Source organism: Thunnus maccoyii, chromosome 1 (genome assembly GCF_910596095.1).
Source record: "Thunnus maccoyii chromosome 1, fThuMac1.1, whole genome shotgun sequence".
Taxonomy (NCBI): domain Eukaryota; kingdom Metazoa; phylum Chordata; class Actinopteri; order Scombriformes; family Scombridae; genus Thunnus; species Thunnus maccoyii.
The window spans coordinates 33,811,743-33,828,367 of NC_056533.1; the positions used below are offsets into that span (position 1 = coordinate 33,811,743).

Below are 16,625 nucleotides of genomic sequence, written 5' to 3' on the forward strand. Positions count from 1 at the left end.
TCTTTTGGAGTAATCTGACATGACAGCACTCACCTCGGATGATAGAGAGTGGAAGAAAACTATCAAAATGCTTATAAATATCTTATAGAGCCACTGAGGAGTGGCAGAGCGAGGGGGAGGGGGGAGGGAGGGAGGGCAGGACGGGTGAGGAGGCTGTCAGATGTGCTCTCGCTCCTGCTGCAGAGAGCAATATCACGCTACTCACATGGAAGACGCAGATGATGTTGTGTGTTTATCGGTGTGTTGTATATGTATGTGTGATCGCATGTGTGTGTGTATGTGGCTCAGCATAAGGTTACAGTAGGAGAAGATGACAGCGGATTCAGCCAAGCAGCTGCGGGAGGGAAGGTGGCTGTAATTTGGCAGCAACACAGTCATATTAACAGGATTGCCAGAGTATCTGTGTGTGTTTTATTACATGCGTGTGAATGACCTCATCATACATCTAGACCGCAGCAGAATATGAGCCAAGAAAAAACTAAAAATAATAAAAAACAAGAGTACAGTTCCCGAGCTATATCCCTCTACCTTGTGGCGTTGGCAAAATAACATAGCTTAAAGTCTTTTTCAGCGTGTTGTAACATGCTCTCCCACAAAGAAAGCCCCGAGTCAGATATTATGAGAATACACAGGACCGCTCAGATATGAACACTTCACCCTCGAGTGTTGTACAACAAAAACCTGGAGCGAAAAACCGGTTTCAGCCTCTGGTGATAGGAGGCGGGAGAGGGGGAGTAATAAGGGTGAAGCATCAGAGGATAACAGTAAACCTCTTCAGAGGCCCAACTGGATTCTCTTTTCCTTTTTTTCTCTTTCTCCATCTCTCTGTGTGTATAGTGCAAGAAAACAGTTTGTCCAACCCGGAGCTACAGATTCTTTTTTACATTCTTTACTGTATTTTAAGGAGTCGCCTTGGTTACATTATGTCAAATGAAATTATCCGTATGGTGAGACGGGGTTACTGCATTGTTTCTATATTTTGTCCATACACAGACAAATTGAGAAGTACTAGTTACAATAGCAATAAAACATATGCAGAATACTGACTAACTAACCATTTTTTTCAAATCCATATGAACCCTTATTGGCTCATAATATAACGTCTTACCTTCCTAACAACCTCCAAGCAATATGTTTTGATTCTTGAATAGTTCTTGGAAACATGTTATCGCTTGCTAGCTAGGCCTGCATGGGCATGTGTATAGATAGACCCCAGGTGATGATCAAGCACCTGCCCCTTTGGCCTAGAAAAGTGCCCTTTTTGCAAGATATTTTTTCATATTCTATATTTTAGTTTTTAAATTTGGCTCATGGCTTCAATTACCAGTTAAAAGCTTGTTGTTGTAATGCCCGACAACTGCATTTAATTCGAGTGACTTGCGGAACAGCATGATCCATTGTTCTCTTCCCTGACTTCATTGGTGACAGCCAGGTAACAGTGGTGTTTACCCTAAGAACCTGGCATTGTTCGTCACTGCTGTGAAATTACCACTGTTGAAACATCTCAATACAGCGAGCCTAACAAAGGCAGCAGCCCACCATTAAGCACAACAAGCAAGCTAGTCTCGCGTAAAATAGCGTCATCAATGAAAACTCCGGTAGGCTAGTTAGTTCCTTTGTCAGGCAACTGAAACAAATAAATATGCATTACATGGTTAATAGTCTATGCAGTCATATTTGGATGTCTCTCATCTCTCCTCTCCTCCTCTGTTAGCAGCAGTATTCAGGTTCCAAGGGCTTTTGGGGGAGACAGGCTTTAAGATGTCACCGGAGCAATTAACTGCAGGCTCTATTAAAGTCCCGCCCCGCCCTGCCACACACACACACTCACACACCTCCCTCCTCCCCCCTTCACATCCTGCACTTAAATCACATTCTGTCAGCCATCTTTAAGGTGGTGTGACTCCCTCTGTCTCTTCCTCCTCTCTCCATCCTGTCTCCGTCTGCAGTTTCCTCTCTCGTCTCGCTGAAATAGGACAACAAGACTGATAGTTTTAATTTTGCAGCAAAGTCGCGGTATCGTCGCTGCACTGCCTGCTGATCAATGTGACGACCCAACAGACGTTTAATGTGAATTAATGTATTCAGTTATCAGAGCCCTTTTTTCTTCGCCTGAGCACCGCCCCCCCCACCACCACTCCCCCAAAATGTCTGTGCACAGCCCTGGGCCTGCATGTCTTGGAATGGCAATTACCTCAAAGTTTGTCGATGTCTATCAAATAAAAAGGGCTGCATGACGTCTGCTGCGATTCTACATGTTGACAGTCGCTGGCAGCGATGCAACGTAAGAGGGACAAAAGGGGGAATTAAAAAGGAAGCGTGACAGCTAACTATGGTTTCAAATATTCTAAAAAAAGGCTTTACACTTGTTTTATGAGGTATGAAATGGATTCAAAGTATTTGTTATTGTTGGAACTGCATTACTTGATTTATTTGGCCACATACACTCACCGGCCACTTTATTATGAACACCTGTGCAAACTCATGCAATCCAATACAACAGCTCTGCCATAAATTCTACATTTACAAAGCTTATACATGTTCAGTTTTTGCTGACATTGTCAGAAAGGTGATAATTCCACTTTATGTTTACTATTGAGCTTGTAGTGAGTGGTGGTGGTGTACTGGAGTGTGTTATACTGAATACTGTTCCTAATATTTTGCCCCCCTCATGTATGTTGATGAAGTGGACAAAATATTAGGAATATCATTCAGTATGATGCACTCCAGCATTAGAGCTGTTGTATTGGATTGCATTAGACTGCACTGGTGTATATTACCACCTTATAAAGTTGTATAATTATGTCTAATGTGTTTGAGAACAGTATTAACACATCCAGCAGACACAGAATAACATTAGCTCTCATTTTAAGTCATAAATCTAAGTCCAATATTCACTCTCTGCTAAAGAGTCAGCTGTTTAGCTGCTAGATGTTTCACTTTCTTCACCAGCTAGATAACTTGGTCTGCCTGCCTTTTGGTGCTGGGCACGTAGCGTACAGTAGGCTAATAAAAGCTCGCTTGCTGAAAACAGCTGCCCAAAATAATGAGCTAAAAGAGCATAATGGCTCTGTGGAGCATCATGGTGATAATTCTCTGTGGGTTCATCACTATGAGTGGCCCTTTCACATTACATGGTCCTTTCATTTAGTGTCAATATAAAAAATAACTGAGAAGCTTTAATATTTAATATTTATTCTGACACCATGAATTTTAATAATTCATGCTGTCAGAATAAAGAACATCCTGTCCAATCAGATCGCCGTGTCTCCTTCTCAGCACTAATCCTGGTATTTTTCAGGTGTTTTTTTGTTTTTTTTGGCCTCCACGTTGTGTGTGTCTTGTACCTTAATAAAATGGTCTTTTGGACTTCGATGCTACATCTCAGATGATTAAACATTTCCCAGTGGAGGGGAATCAGGCTGGGTGATATGAACTAAATCAAATACCACAATATTTTTTACAGAATACCTTGATATCAATATAGCGACAATATTGTAGGGAAGATTACTGGTGCTGTCAGAGAATATTTACACAATGAGATTTTTGATAACTAATCATCAGTAATGTGGATATAATGACTGAGTGGGTAAATAATAGAACAGCTAGAACAGTCAATTTACTTTAATGCAGCTTTTAAAACCAGGGAAAAAACAACACTTATGCCATATCAGGATATTACGATATACAAAATCTAAGATGATATCTACTCTCATATCACAATATCGATATAATATCAATATATTACCCAGCTCGAGAGGGGAAGCACTCCTTTCTCTTTGCAGGACCAGACAATATTGATCACAAGAGCTTCCTCCTTCAGTCTGCAGCCTAATTTCGACCAGCTGCATTGTTTCCAGATGAAACACTCGACAACAGCTTCCTGCTGACTGAATTAAACGCCTGCTGCTACCTTTAAAGCCCACAGCTCTCACTTCATTTCTATCACCCATGTATGTGATATCATTAATCTCTCCCAACGCTTCACTCTGAAAAGCCTTTTTTTCTTCTCTCACCAGTCACCACAAAATCCTGTGAATCAGGTTTCCTCTCCCTCCACTCCCCCTCTTCATGAACAGTCCAAAAAAATGCATTCAAAGTGGAAAAGAGCTAGCATAATTTATGCATCTTGCGTCAATCTCTTCTTCTCAGACCTATAAATTAGGTAAACTGAAAAGCTGAGACGTCATACTGCTGGATTCAGATCAGATGAACTATTTTATGTCTGTACATAAAACACAGTACAGTAACATCCTTGTAACATCAGATCCTGTCTCACAATCACCAAATTCATACTTTTTCTTTAGTATCATAACTACTAGTTGGTTATTATCTGTACAGGAACTGGATCAAGAACTAATTCAGCCTGACTTTCTATGATTCAGATTAGCCTAGATGCAAACAATGTAAGTATAAACAAATGTGGCTGAAGAGTAGCTCACTGACTTCATGGCAACATTACACTTCCTTTATGCATGATGGAAACTGTTGCAGCAAAACCCCAAACAGGTTTATCCCAAATGGGAAAAAAAGGAAAACAATAGGAGCTGCAAATTCTATGAAAAATTGCTAAATCGCTTTACACTATCATATTTATTTTTACAACACTACATACAGAAAGTATTTCTTATTTCTATATCACTAACTATTTCTGTAATCAGTGTGTATTGTATTTATTTATTGATCGGGACAGTGTACAGTTTTAAACATTAAAGATGCACTGCACCACAGTTAGCTCAAAGCTAATTTACATCCACAGCCCCCCCCCCCACTATCAAAACATACAACAGCACAACAACAAACTGTACAAAGCAAAAAACACACAGAACACACCATACAAAATACAAAGCTAAAAACCCTTTAGACATAGAGTTATGTAACATAATTTCAAATGTGATTAAACTTTTTTTTTTTTAAAGTGTCCTACAGTATAATATGGAGTGGTTATGGCAAATAAACTATAGTTAAGGTATGGTTAGGCAACTAAAACACTTGGTTAAGGTAAATATTGTGGTTACAGTTAATAAAAAGGCTAAAATGAATTGCAGGTTTGAGACGGGATGCAGACTCACTACATGCTCATCAACCACACCAACCTCCACACTCTTACTTCCCACCTTGACTACGTGAAGGGTACACTACTCACTATAAAAGTGCGTAAAACCCAAGAAAGGTTTAAGACTTAACACCAAAGATAGTCTCGGATAAAAAAAAACTGCAGCCACTCTTCCCATTGTAATAAGGGCAATATATCGCCATCATCAAATGTCCTCTTGGATTCTAAAGAGATAATTAGACTCCTTAGTTTCATTCAGGCCTAAAAGCTCCTCATTAACATCACCAATAAAGGTGTCAATTACATACTCGTACGCACCTATTCACACACAGTGTCAGTTATATTTTTTACAAGTGAAAAAAAAAAGCTCCGCTATTTTAGATAGTAACCTACTTAAGATAGTGGAGTTACTCATTCCCCCTAAGCCAAACACAGATTGCTCCTCCCTAAACCATCCATATCCTGCCCGCAGATGATTTCACATGCCATTACTAGGTCATGAAACTGGCATCTGTCCCCTGTCGACCCCTCCGAGTGAGTCAGAGCACCAGAGCATCATAGGATGAAAGAGCAACTCATTTCAAACACATCACCGCCACATTTCTCAAGCCTTCTGCTTGGCTAAAAAGAATAGAGAAAAAAAACAAAAAAACTCCACAGCTTCTTTTCTTCTGTGAACCACTGCTGTAATTTTATATCACCATTGTCTTCAAATCAGAGAGTGTGCCGACATGTCACATTCTCATTACTCGGCAATGAAAATAACACAGCAGAGGTAACACGGCGGCATGAACTCTTTAGGGGAACAACAGAGCAGAACTAAAACAAAAAGCAGAAAGCAAACAAACACAGACAAACACAGGAATATATGATGCATAAATAACAAGAACAGATTACTTACATTTGTTCTTTTCTTTTTTTTTGAAAATGGAGACAAAAACAAGCAAACTGATGAAAATTATGAAAATCATGTTATAGAAACAGAATAATTCCTATATGAGGTAACAAAGCTAGATGCATACCATGTTTGGAAAGAAAAGGGGCCTTTTCACTGTGACTGATTTGCCTACAACGTGAATTATGCACTGCAACGCGCCTTTCACATTACTCTAAATGTACATGTCTGTACAGGGTGATTGTTTAGCACTATAGCAACCGCTAAATCCATTTAGAATTGTTGGATAATGAGGACTGAACGGTGCGATTACCTCCGCTGCTCTCCAGGACAACAGAGCTTCTGCAGCAGCTTGTACAGCTGGTGGACTGGATCTGTTCAGTCTGCGGCCGATTTACTGTCATTTGGCTTTGAGGGGTCAAGTCAGCTCAGGGAGTCACAGAACCATCTGTTTCTTCAAACAATGACCCTCATTTATCATCTTCTGGAAAAAGTGCCGCGGACTGAAGCGCTCTCAGGGATGCGAAAACATCCTCCATGCCATAATTACAGATTGATCAGATTCAGCTGTAGAGAGAGCATGATGCATTATATCCATTTATTTATTTATATATGTCACATCATATTTTATGTAGTTGAGGCAGATAATTTTAGTTCTTTTCTGACCTCAGCTGTGTCATTGCCTCCCATGAGTGTTTTTGACCAGCCACCTCTTGGGCAACTTAAAGGGTATGCCTAGTAAAATATTAGCTGTTGGTCTAGGAAAGTGTTGACTGGAAATGAGTAAATGAGACATATGTTTATATTTCCAACCATGTTTTGCAGCAAAATGAGCTGTTTTTATGAGAACTGTATTGGGACAGATGCAAGCGATTACTTGTCTGCTACACGTAAGCAAACAACTGATATAACCAATTTTTGGGTGAGGACAGTCTCGGTGGGACCATTAACTCTTTAACTTGTGTGATTATTGTAGTTTTCGCAACGTTCTGATGATACCCTGAGGCTGTAAGCTCAGCAGCTCTGCACCACCTGCTACAGAATTTGTTGCGTTCACAGTATGCAATAGAGAATAAGAAAAAAAAAAAACTTGGCCACTTGAAGCACCTCTTTTGAGATTTGAAGTTTGGTATGTCTACACACAAAATCTAACATAAGCGTTAAATAATGCATCTCTAAATTGATAAATGAAGACTTTCTGCACTCCTCAAAGCGCTGTCAATGAAAAGTACATAGAAAAACTAATCAACATTAATTAAATGTTACACTTTGTCACAGAGCATTAAGTCTTTGATATTCCCAAAGTCTAATCATTTCTAATGCACTGTGTAAACATATGGGATTTAGCAGGTTTTAATGTAATATCTAAGCACAGTTACATTAGCAAAACTAAACAATTTGGCATTTCATATGAACAGGATTCAATGTGTGCAAATATTATGATTATTGTTGTTGTTGCTTTTTTTTAAAAAGTAATCACATTCTTCTCCTCATCAGGAAATGCACTGTGCAAGTGTGTACAGTAATATATTTGTGTTTGTTTTTTAACTTCAACTTTTAAAGACCAGAGATGTATCATGTTGTTGCATTAATTGAATTGCGACTTCATGAAGAAACAGTTATAACACATAAGGCTTTTTATTAGTGCAGACTCTCTCCTTACAGCCATAGTCACTTACGCTCTGAGGATGCTTCTTATAGCTGGTTCACCGTCTCCATCCTAATGAACCTCACTTTGCTCTCTTCACGGAGGAGATGGTCACTTTTCATCGGCAATTTGTTGAAACCTGAGCAGAAACGGCCTTGTTGTCATCTGCTCGAATCCGCTGTCATCGTAGGTGAAAGCACTTCAGAGTTTGAGTGAACTTCTGCAAATATGTTTAGTGTGAATGCGGTCGGTTTATAGCTTGAATTGAATCTCTATTTGGGCCTGAGGGCTTTGCTCAGAGGAAAGAACTGATAAGAAAAGTGGCCAGCCTGAACATTTAATAAGCTCCATGGTCTGTGAGTGGTCAGAGGAAGCTGTTACCTCTGGAGGTGCCGTCATCTTCTATCTGTTGCTGCAATGTGACATTTTCCCCTGAAATGCTCTATTCATGATTAAATGCTGCTTGATTCTCCTGGTGAGGCATAATAATAAAAAAAAAAACTGATTACTGCCAGTAATTAGTTTACATTATGTTGCTTCACTATAATTACTCTGATAAACCCTGCAGGCTAAATGTGATTGAATCAATATATATATATAAAAAAAAATAATCAAAAAGTTCTTTATCATATATAGAGGAAATCTTATCAGCCTTCTGTAGACTGTTACAGACAAAGACAGATGGTACGGAACAGACTTTTGTGATTTTTTTCTGTATTTTATATGTGTGCTACATTTACACATGGCTAAATATTCAACTTTCTGCAGCAGATATAACACTACAGCTCTTGGTTACTTTGCAATAAATCAATGTAGGCACTAAATCAGGTATCCAAAACCATGGGTGTGAGCACAACTTTAACCTTGGTATTTCTAAAACCGGATTAGAATAATCAGTACTACAGTGCAAACCAATGATCCGAAAACAAACTCAAGAGAATCGGTGGAAATTAGAGCACCAATATATTTCAAAAGGAACAGTTAAGTGAGTGTTAAACACACACTGAGGGGTGGCGGGTATCAGAGGAAGACGGAAGGTGCGATGCATGCAAAGAGTGTTTGAGCAGCGAGCGGAGCGCGCTGAGAGTAGGAGGTATGAGGATTTGCTTGGTTAGGTGGGAAGTAAATGGAAAAAAAAAAAAAAAGAGTATAATAAAATAAAGATGGAGGTGTAGATGAGCAGAAGGCGAGGCAACAGAGAGAGAGAGAGAGAGAGAGAGAGAAGAAATCCTTGGGAGCCCAGAAAGAAGCAGATGCTGCAGACTTTGCTGCAGTTGTCTGAATCATTCATTATCCTTTAGTTTTTTTTTGTTTTTTTTTATGGTGATCTCAGTAAACATCGGCCCTGTGCTGTGTCAGAGGAGTTGTTTTCTTCAACAGCATGTGAATGCAGCTGAGAGATGATGGATTGTAAATAACAACGCTATTCTTTTACTTCTCTATCTCTCTTTCTTTTAGCCCCTGTATCTCTCTCTCTCTCTCTCTCTCTCTCTCTCTCTCTCTCTCTCTATGTGCATTGCACACACACACACATACACACACCTGCTAGCTGATGGTCATGAAAGTTTTAGTGGCTTGGCATGAAGTGCTCACCACAGTCTGAACCGCAGTCAAGGTTGACCGTTTCCTGTCAGGTATTTACACAGCAGTTGAAAACAACAGGGCAAGGCATCCAAATTGATGCAATATGCATTATGTCCCATATATATTTAATCTGGGGAAACGGTTATAAAAGCCGCACGCACGTTCGAGAATGGTACACGCTACTGCTGTTCCGCACAGCTAAGGGTACACTAGGTAGAGATCACATTCACTCTGATCTCTTCTTCTCCTTTCTCTCCGTTTGCTCGGTTCATTCATGCAAAACTGCTCTCTTACTATATCAAGGTCCACGGCACCACTAAAAGAACAACATTGTTTGTTAATACCTTCCAAAATGCACAAGACTGTTAAAAAAATCATGTATATGACTGTTTTCTGTACTTCCACCGGGATAGGATATGGTTAGGTTTAGATCCAGAAATGTCTTGATAGATTGCAGTCATGATTTTTTTTTTAAAATTGTTGACTGTTGGTAGGAAATGAGATGGAAACAGTGGCCACCAGCGTCAAAGTCGCACTCTTTTTTTTGCTTACATCCACCATAGCTGTATGAGACATTTAAACATTTTTTTTTGCAGAGGACAGCATAATTTACTGCATTTGAGCTAAAGTTTTCTTCTAATGATAAATATTCCTCAACATGGCGACATGGAAGCCCATGTTAAAGTCTATATTTCTATAAATATTCCAACTTCATTTATGTGAAATACATGTGTCATACAGTATGTTTACATTCAAGTGACAAAGCCCTCTGATGGCCATATGAATTACGACTCTATCGGGAACAGAGGAGGAAATAGCTTTACATTGTTGGAGAGCCACAGTCAGCAAAGGGAGGATGTCGGGGTGAATGGGGGCGTTCTGTGTCAGACTTTGACACAGGAGGCAGGGGTTCACTTCACTTTTCCTTCCAACAGTTGATTATGGTCAACTTGGGCTTTTTTTTCTGCTCTCATCAACATCCCGTGGAATCAAAACTATTCTGAGTTTTATCCAAGGACATTTTCCATGTTTTTTCAACCATAAGCATCAGATGCCATTGATATGGAGAAGACAAAGTTTAATGTTCAGCTTCAGCTTGCTATGGGTCTAGTCACACAATTTTAAGCTCTTTTAAGCTTTTAAGACATGCTCCTTGGGAGTAATAATTGACTTGAGTTGTTATGTTTTTAACTGGCTCGCACCTTTTGACATTTTATCAAAGAGCTAGCTATTTTCTGACAAAAGTGCTCATCTTTTGTAGTGATGATTCAACCGAGGGAGTTTCATGTCCATCCAAGTCTTGGAAGCGCTCCAACTGTCAGTCGTCTTACATTGTCTAGAAAATGAACAGGACTTTTACCTCCTGGACCTTGAACCAAGAAGTCCTCCTCCTACTTTGCAACTCTATTAAACATTAACAGAGATTACATCCGCAGCTCAGACAAACAACAACCCCTACGACTCCCACAGAGGACATGTGACAAGTGTGATCGCCATCACCACCCACTTTCATGCATACACAACACACAGCATCCTGTCAACAGGCCTGACAGAACAGCACACAACAGAGACATCCATAACATGTATCATTCAGAGGGCCTGGCTGGTGGCTACATCCATCACTTAGATGACTTTTTCCTGCAGCAGAAGCATTGTTTTACCCTCTTGATCCAAGTATTGGGAGTATTTTGGTGGAACATACATTTACACATAGCGAATACATGCTCAGTTTGGAGCCCTACGGTTTTGTATATTGGTCCCCAACCGGTCCACTTTCTACCAGATTGTACCAGTCAACATTTCTATACATTAAAATGACAACATTACTGTGAATACCAAGATTAAAGACACCTTTGAATTTTGTTTTACCACCCATTAGCGCCACTAAATCCACATTTCCTCTTAGCTCTTTCACATGGTTGCACATTTTGGTGATTAACAGTTTTATATAGATCTTTGTTTCTGGACACATGGTGTTCAGATAAACAGTAATTTGTAAGACATGATGGAAACTATTCTCTAAAAAGCCTTTTTGACACTGTCTAATTTGGAATTTAGTTCATTATTTTACTTGGAAATGTATATGGAAAGGTTAGCATAGGCATGTATAGAGAATCATGTAAAAGTAAAAAAATATATATATATATTTGTCTTAGCAGTTATTTCAGTCTAATTTTCTTGTGTATTGACCTATTGGTTCAGATTACCTCAAGTTACTGGTGTTTGTCTGGAAAGCCTGTGCAGGATTTCAACCTATGTGAAAAATAAATAAGTAATGAGACACACTTACCCTGGGACATGGTGCAATGAAAAACAAATTCACAAAAGGCTGAAATGTGAGTAAAACGGGACCTTTAAACTTTTCAGAATTTGAAAACAGAGCTATGACAGACTGAATAATTCATGACCTGTTGGTTAGTTCATGACTCCGGCTGTAAACAGAAAGACTAAGTAGTTTTTGCAAGCGTTACTGCTTGCACATTTTGTTGTGCTGTGAAATGATGATGTTGAGGAAATATTTGCAAGGAGGAAAGTTAGGTCATATATCCTTTCCCTGTTAAACAAAACATAATGGCTAGGTTTCACATTATAGATTTATGAACAAATAAAGGTTCGTGCCAAATTATGGTTATGGTAAAAAAAAAAAAGAAAAAGAAAAAGAAGAAAGCAGTACATAAAATGTCATGGACTATTTCTTCTGTAGAAAATAGGTCCAGGTGTTAACAGTCAGGTCTGTGGGTAATTTTAGGGTCAGCTTTTAGAATCTGAGCACCTCAATCAAAATTCAGTTCACCTCCATTAAAATGTTTTGGCATCTCAGAGGCAGATATCTCAAAACTTCAGCAGACTGAAATATGTAAAGCTATATACAGGGGGGAAGGAATTGGGTCAACTGACCCTTTACTCACTTTATTTAATTTTATATATATAATCATTTTGCTGCAAAACAAACGTAAAAACATCTCACAAAAACGTTTCTACTCGAGCTCTTTTAAGGGTCCGCATATTGAATATGTGGTATAATTCGGGTTTCTTTATTCAAATTTTCCACACTCGAGAACTCGAGTTATAAAACTAAGTGGGAGTTTATTCTGCCTCTTCACTGTGGCTAACACCACTGTCTCTTGATTTTTAATGTGGAATGTAAAGCAAGGTCATTCAGCTGCAGCCTGGTCAGACTCATTCTGAATAACACAGAAGATGATGAAATCCCTGCACTTTCAAACACACATTAGTGTAAATGTCATGCCCACGCAGCCGACAAATACGTTGCCTTAGAAATAGCGATGCTGCTCTACTCAAACATCAAAGATTTACACATGCTCTTCCATTAGTGACGTAATAAAAAAAAAAAAAAAAAAACTGTTCACTTGTACAAAAAGGAAATTAAAGCTGATTTATGCTGATTGTATCACGCAAAGTTCAAGCAATGAGGGCTCCTCAGCTGCTGATACTGTTATTTTTCCTATGACAGACGACTGGATTTGACTCAATGAGGCATCCTTAAAACCTTCACAAGGTTTCCCTACAACTGATTCAATTATTGGTTAAAAAAAAGTCCCCAATTTGATTTTTTTTTCTCCTTAAAACTGAGACAAATTAAATGACTTGTTATACTTTTCTGTTATTTTTTTTGTCAAATGTGTAAACTGCATTACTGTCACTCATCATTAGGTACATCATCAATACCATACCACAGTAATACCATTCTGTAATGTAATCTCTGTTTCTCTGTTCACTGATCATGGTCAATAAAATCACTGATATCAATAACACCCATTAAAACAACATGGTTTGCTTTGAATGGTAATCAAGACCAACCAGCATATATTTATCATCTCATTTAGCTAATGTCATGCATGGACTAATAAAAACCTCTCATGCTGTGGCTACTGATGAACTATTTTACTAACAGTCTCTATTTGTGGTTATTTTTGCCAATGGGTAAATACGTTTTCATTTTTATGCCTACAGCACTGTATTTTTCAATGTCACAGCATTTACACCACCATGCAAGTCATCATGCAATCTACTCAGTGGTAAGAATACATGAATGCTATTTGTGCTATGAGTTACAACTTTCTTCTCTTTCGGCTGTTCCCATTAGGGGTTGACATAGCGGATCATCCATCTCCATCACTTCCTGTCCTCTGCATCTTCCTCTGTCGCACCAACCGTCTGCATGTCTTCCCTCACCACATCCTTAAACCTCCTCTTTGGCCTTTCTCTTTTCCTCTTGCCTGGCAGCTCCCTCTTCAGCATCCTTCTCCCAGTATAAACAGCATCTCTCCTCCACACATGTCCAAACCATATCAATCTTGCCTCTCTCACTTTGTCTCCAAAACGTCCAACTTGAGCTGAATATAGAGACAGAGTGCAATTAAGTCCCGCCCACCCTGGAGGGGAAAGCAATTCATTGCTCTCCATTGACTTTGCACGGCATGAAGGTGCCTCTTTATCACTTCCTTCTGCTAGGAAACAATAGAAAAATGCCTAAAAGCTGCTATGTGATGGGATGCACTACTGACAGGTTAAAGAACCCAGAACTAAGTTTTTATAAGCTGCTGAACCGAAAAACTGAGCCTTTAAGAAGACAAAAGTGGATAACGTTACAAGGCTGTGTGCCATGTGGTGGAAGAGACAAACCCGAACTGTGCTGCATGCACAGCCTGCAGCTCAAAAACTGTAAAACTGACACATATACCCGGACACGCTGCTGGTCACAGAGAGCACGCAGGTTGAAAGTAAACACAGAATGTTTGAGGATGTTTAATTGAAAGGTATGCAGTGTTTGTAATAGACGTTTAAACCACAGAATAGCTAACCTGCATAAAGCTGAAATGGTAACTGTAAAAAGAGCCTGAATGGGAAATGACTGTGTGTGTGTGTGTGTGTGTTTACAGACTGTACTAGCAGTCTGAATTGTCTGAAAGCGCTAAACGCACATGTGAAATAATAAACAAAACACTGCTGGGTTGAAGATTAAAAATAATTATTGTCCAATAAGGAGACAGAACACACACACACAAAGCAAATCATTACCCTGTCTCAATATACAAAGAGCCAAAAAAAAACAACCCCATAGTTTCTGAAGGAACAAAGAAGTAGTCTATGCTTGGTCAATGTATATTATCTTAAACACTTTCAACCGTTTGGCATAAGGCCATGAGATGTTACATGACACAGGAAGTCAAACATAAATATAGTCCTGTTTTGCTGAGCTGAAGTCCAACACACTTCCTTTTTTGGACACAAAACAAGATAGCTCCCTAAGACCCCCCAAAGAATAAACAAAGGGCCTCTCTGTGGAGCACAGTATGGTTTAAAGGCAGAGTTGAATCAATGATAAAACAATATAACTAAGTACTCGACTTATTTTGTATTCACAGCGTCATACCAGCCTGTTATATAGTAGAGTTTGCTCTACAGTTGTTTATCTCCACCGTAGACATGATGTAAGCCCTTACATTCATGTATTGCATTTTAATGTAACGGGTTTCAGCATCTTCTCCTCTCTGGTAGACATAGGGTGTTAAAATAATCCTTTAACATGCTGAAATTTCATGTTTTTAGCTAACTACAGGCATTTTGTTAGCATCTCAGCCCTTGGTTGCATATTATGGCACCAATTGTTTTCCCATCCGGTTGCGCTCTGTCTCTATAATTATTCCTAATCCTGTCCATCCTCGTCACTTCCGACAAAAATCTTAGCATCTTCAACTCTGCCACCTCCAGCTCCGCCTCCTGTCTTCGTCAGCACTACCGCCTCCAAACCATACGACATAGCTGGTCTCACTACCCTCTTGTAAACCTTCCCTTCCACTCTTGCTGGTACCTTTCTGTGACAGATCACTCCTGACATTCTTCTCCACCCTCTCCACCCTGCCTGTACTTCACCTCTCCTCTGTACTCCCCGTTACTTTGAACGGTTGACCCCAAGTATTTAAACTCATCCACCTTCGACACCTTGCATCCTCACCGTCCCGCTGTCCTCCCTCCCATTCAAACACATGTATTCCTCTTCTTTCCAACGCGTACCTCCACGTCTCCAGGCTCTCCTCAACCAGCTCCCTACTTTCACTAAAGATCACAATGTCACCCAGCGAACCTCACGGTCCATAGAGACTACCGCCTGATCTCGTCCATCAAGCTGTCCATCACCATCGCAAACAAGAAAGGGTTCAGAGCCGATCCTTGATGTAATCCCACCTCCACCTTGAACCCATCCGTCACTCCAACCGCACACTTCAACGCTGTCACACTGCCCTCATACATATCCCGCGCCGCTCTTAAATACTTCTCTGCCACTTACTCATACAGTACCACACCTCCTCTCTCAGCAGCCTGTCATATGCTTTCTCTAGATCAACAAAGACACAGCGCAACTCCTGACCTTCTCTATACTTCTCCATCAACATTCACATTCACGACGCATGCAAAGCAAACATCGCATCTGTAGTGCTCTTTCCTGGCATGAAACCATGCTGCTGTTCATTAATCATCACCTCTCCTCTCAACCTAGCTTCCACTGCTCTTTCTTTCCCACGATTTTCATGCTGTGGCTTTATACCTCTGTAGTTACTACAGCTCTAATTAACAGCTATGATACAATACAACACTTACATGTTACATTCCCTGCTTGTTTTGTACTGCAGACCACATGTGATTTACATTTTACTGATATTTTTAGTATAATCAAACACAAAGCAAATTGTAATGGATGTGACAGTGAGAATCTTATAGAGGAAATTTAATTCATAGGTCAATTTACCCACACTGAAGGTTGCGTTAGATTTAAACGTATCACGCTTTAAATTCAAGAATACACTTGATGACAGATTATAATGAGAGACAGGGCTTCCCCCTCTCTCCGCTTCATTAACTGTTCTTGTTCTGCTACCGCTTATTATTATTTTTTTTCCATTAGTGACAGAGTTAAATGTTCTATTTCCCTTTGTTCATTGAACGCCAGCGAGGAAACACTTTTTAATTACTTTTTTTGCAGAACTCTCAAGAGATTCACTCATGCATTTTTGGCACCATCTTTTGGACAGATGACAATGGAGAGTTGAGTTATTCAGTCATGGGACCCACGCTGGTGGAGATGCCAAATCATTTCATAAGTTTCAAAGGTGAGGTGTTACAAATAATGCTGATATGAATGATTGTTAATTAGCGCTGATGAACATGGACGCTTTATTTTTGTTATGATTAGCGTGTATGTATATTAAAAACGGTCCTCGGTTATTTGCAGAGTTGCCTTTTCTAATTAAAAGTAAGAACTTTCAGGGACCAAAGATTTTTCTGACAATGATTAAACAGCAAACTCACAGGTGGAATACCAGTGTGCAAAGACCGTCGAAAAGAGATACTACAAAACTATTCAACAACTTCACTCTTATACACTGTAGTGTTCACAAATCAATGGTCTCCTGTTGGTT

At 39.5% G+C, this 16,625-nt stretch overlaps 1 protein-coding gene across 1 annotated transcript in view; it reads right to left on the minus strand.

Moving 5' to 3' along the window:
• The window catches only part of LOC121899247 (protein kinase C-binding protein NELL1-like), a 280,357-nt gene that overhangs the window by 115,723 nt on the left and 148,009 nt on the right, over window positions 1–16,625 (minus strand). The window lies entirely within an intron of this gene.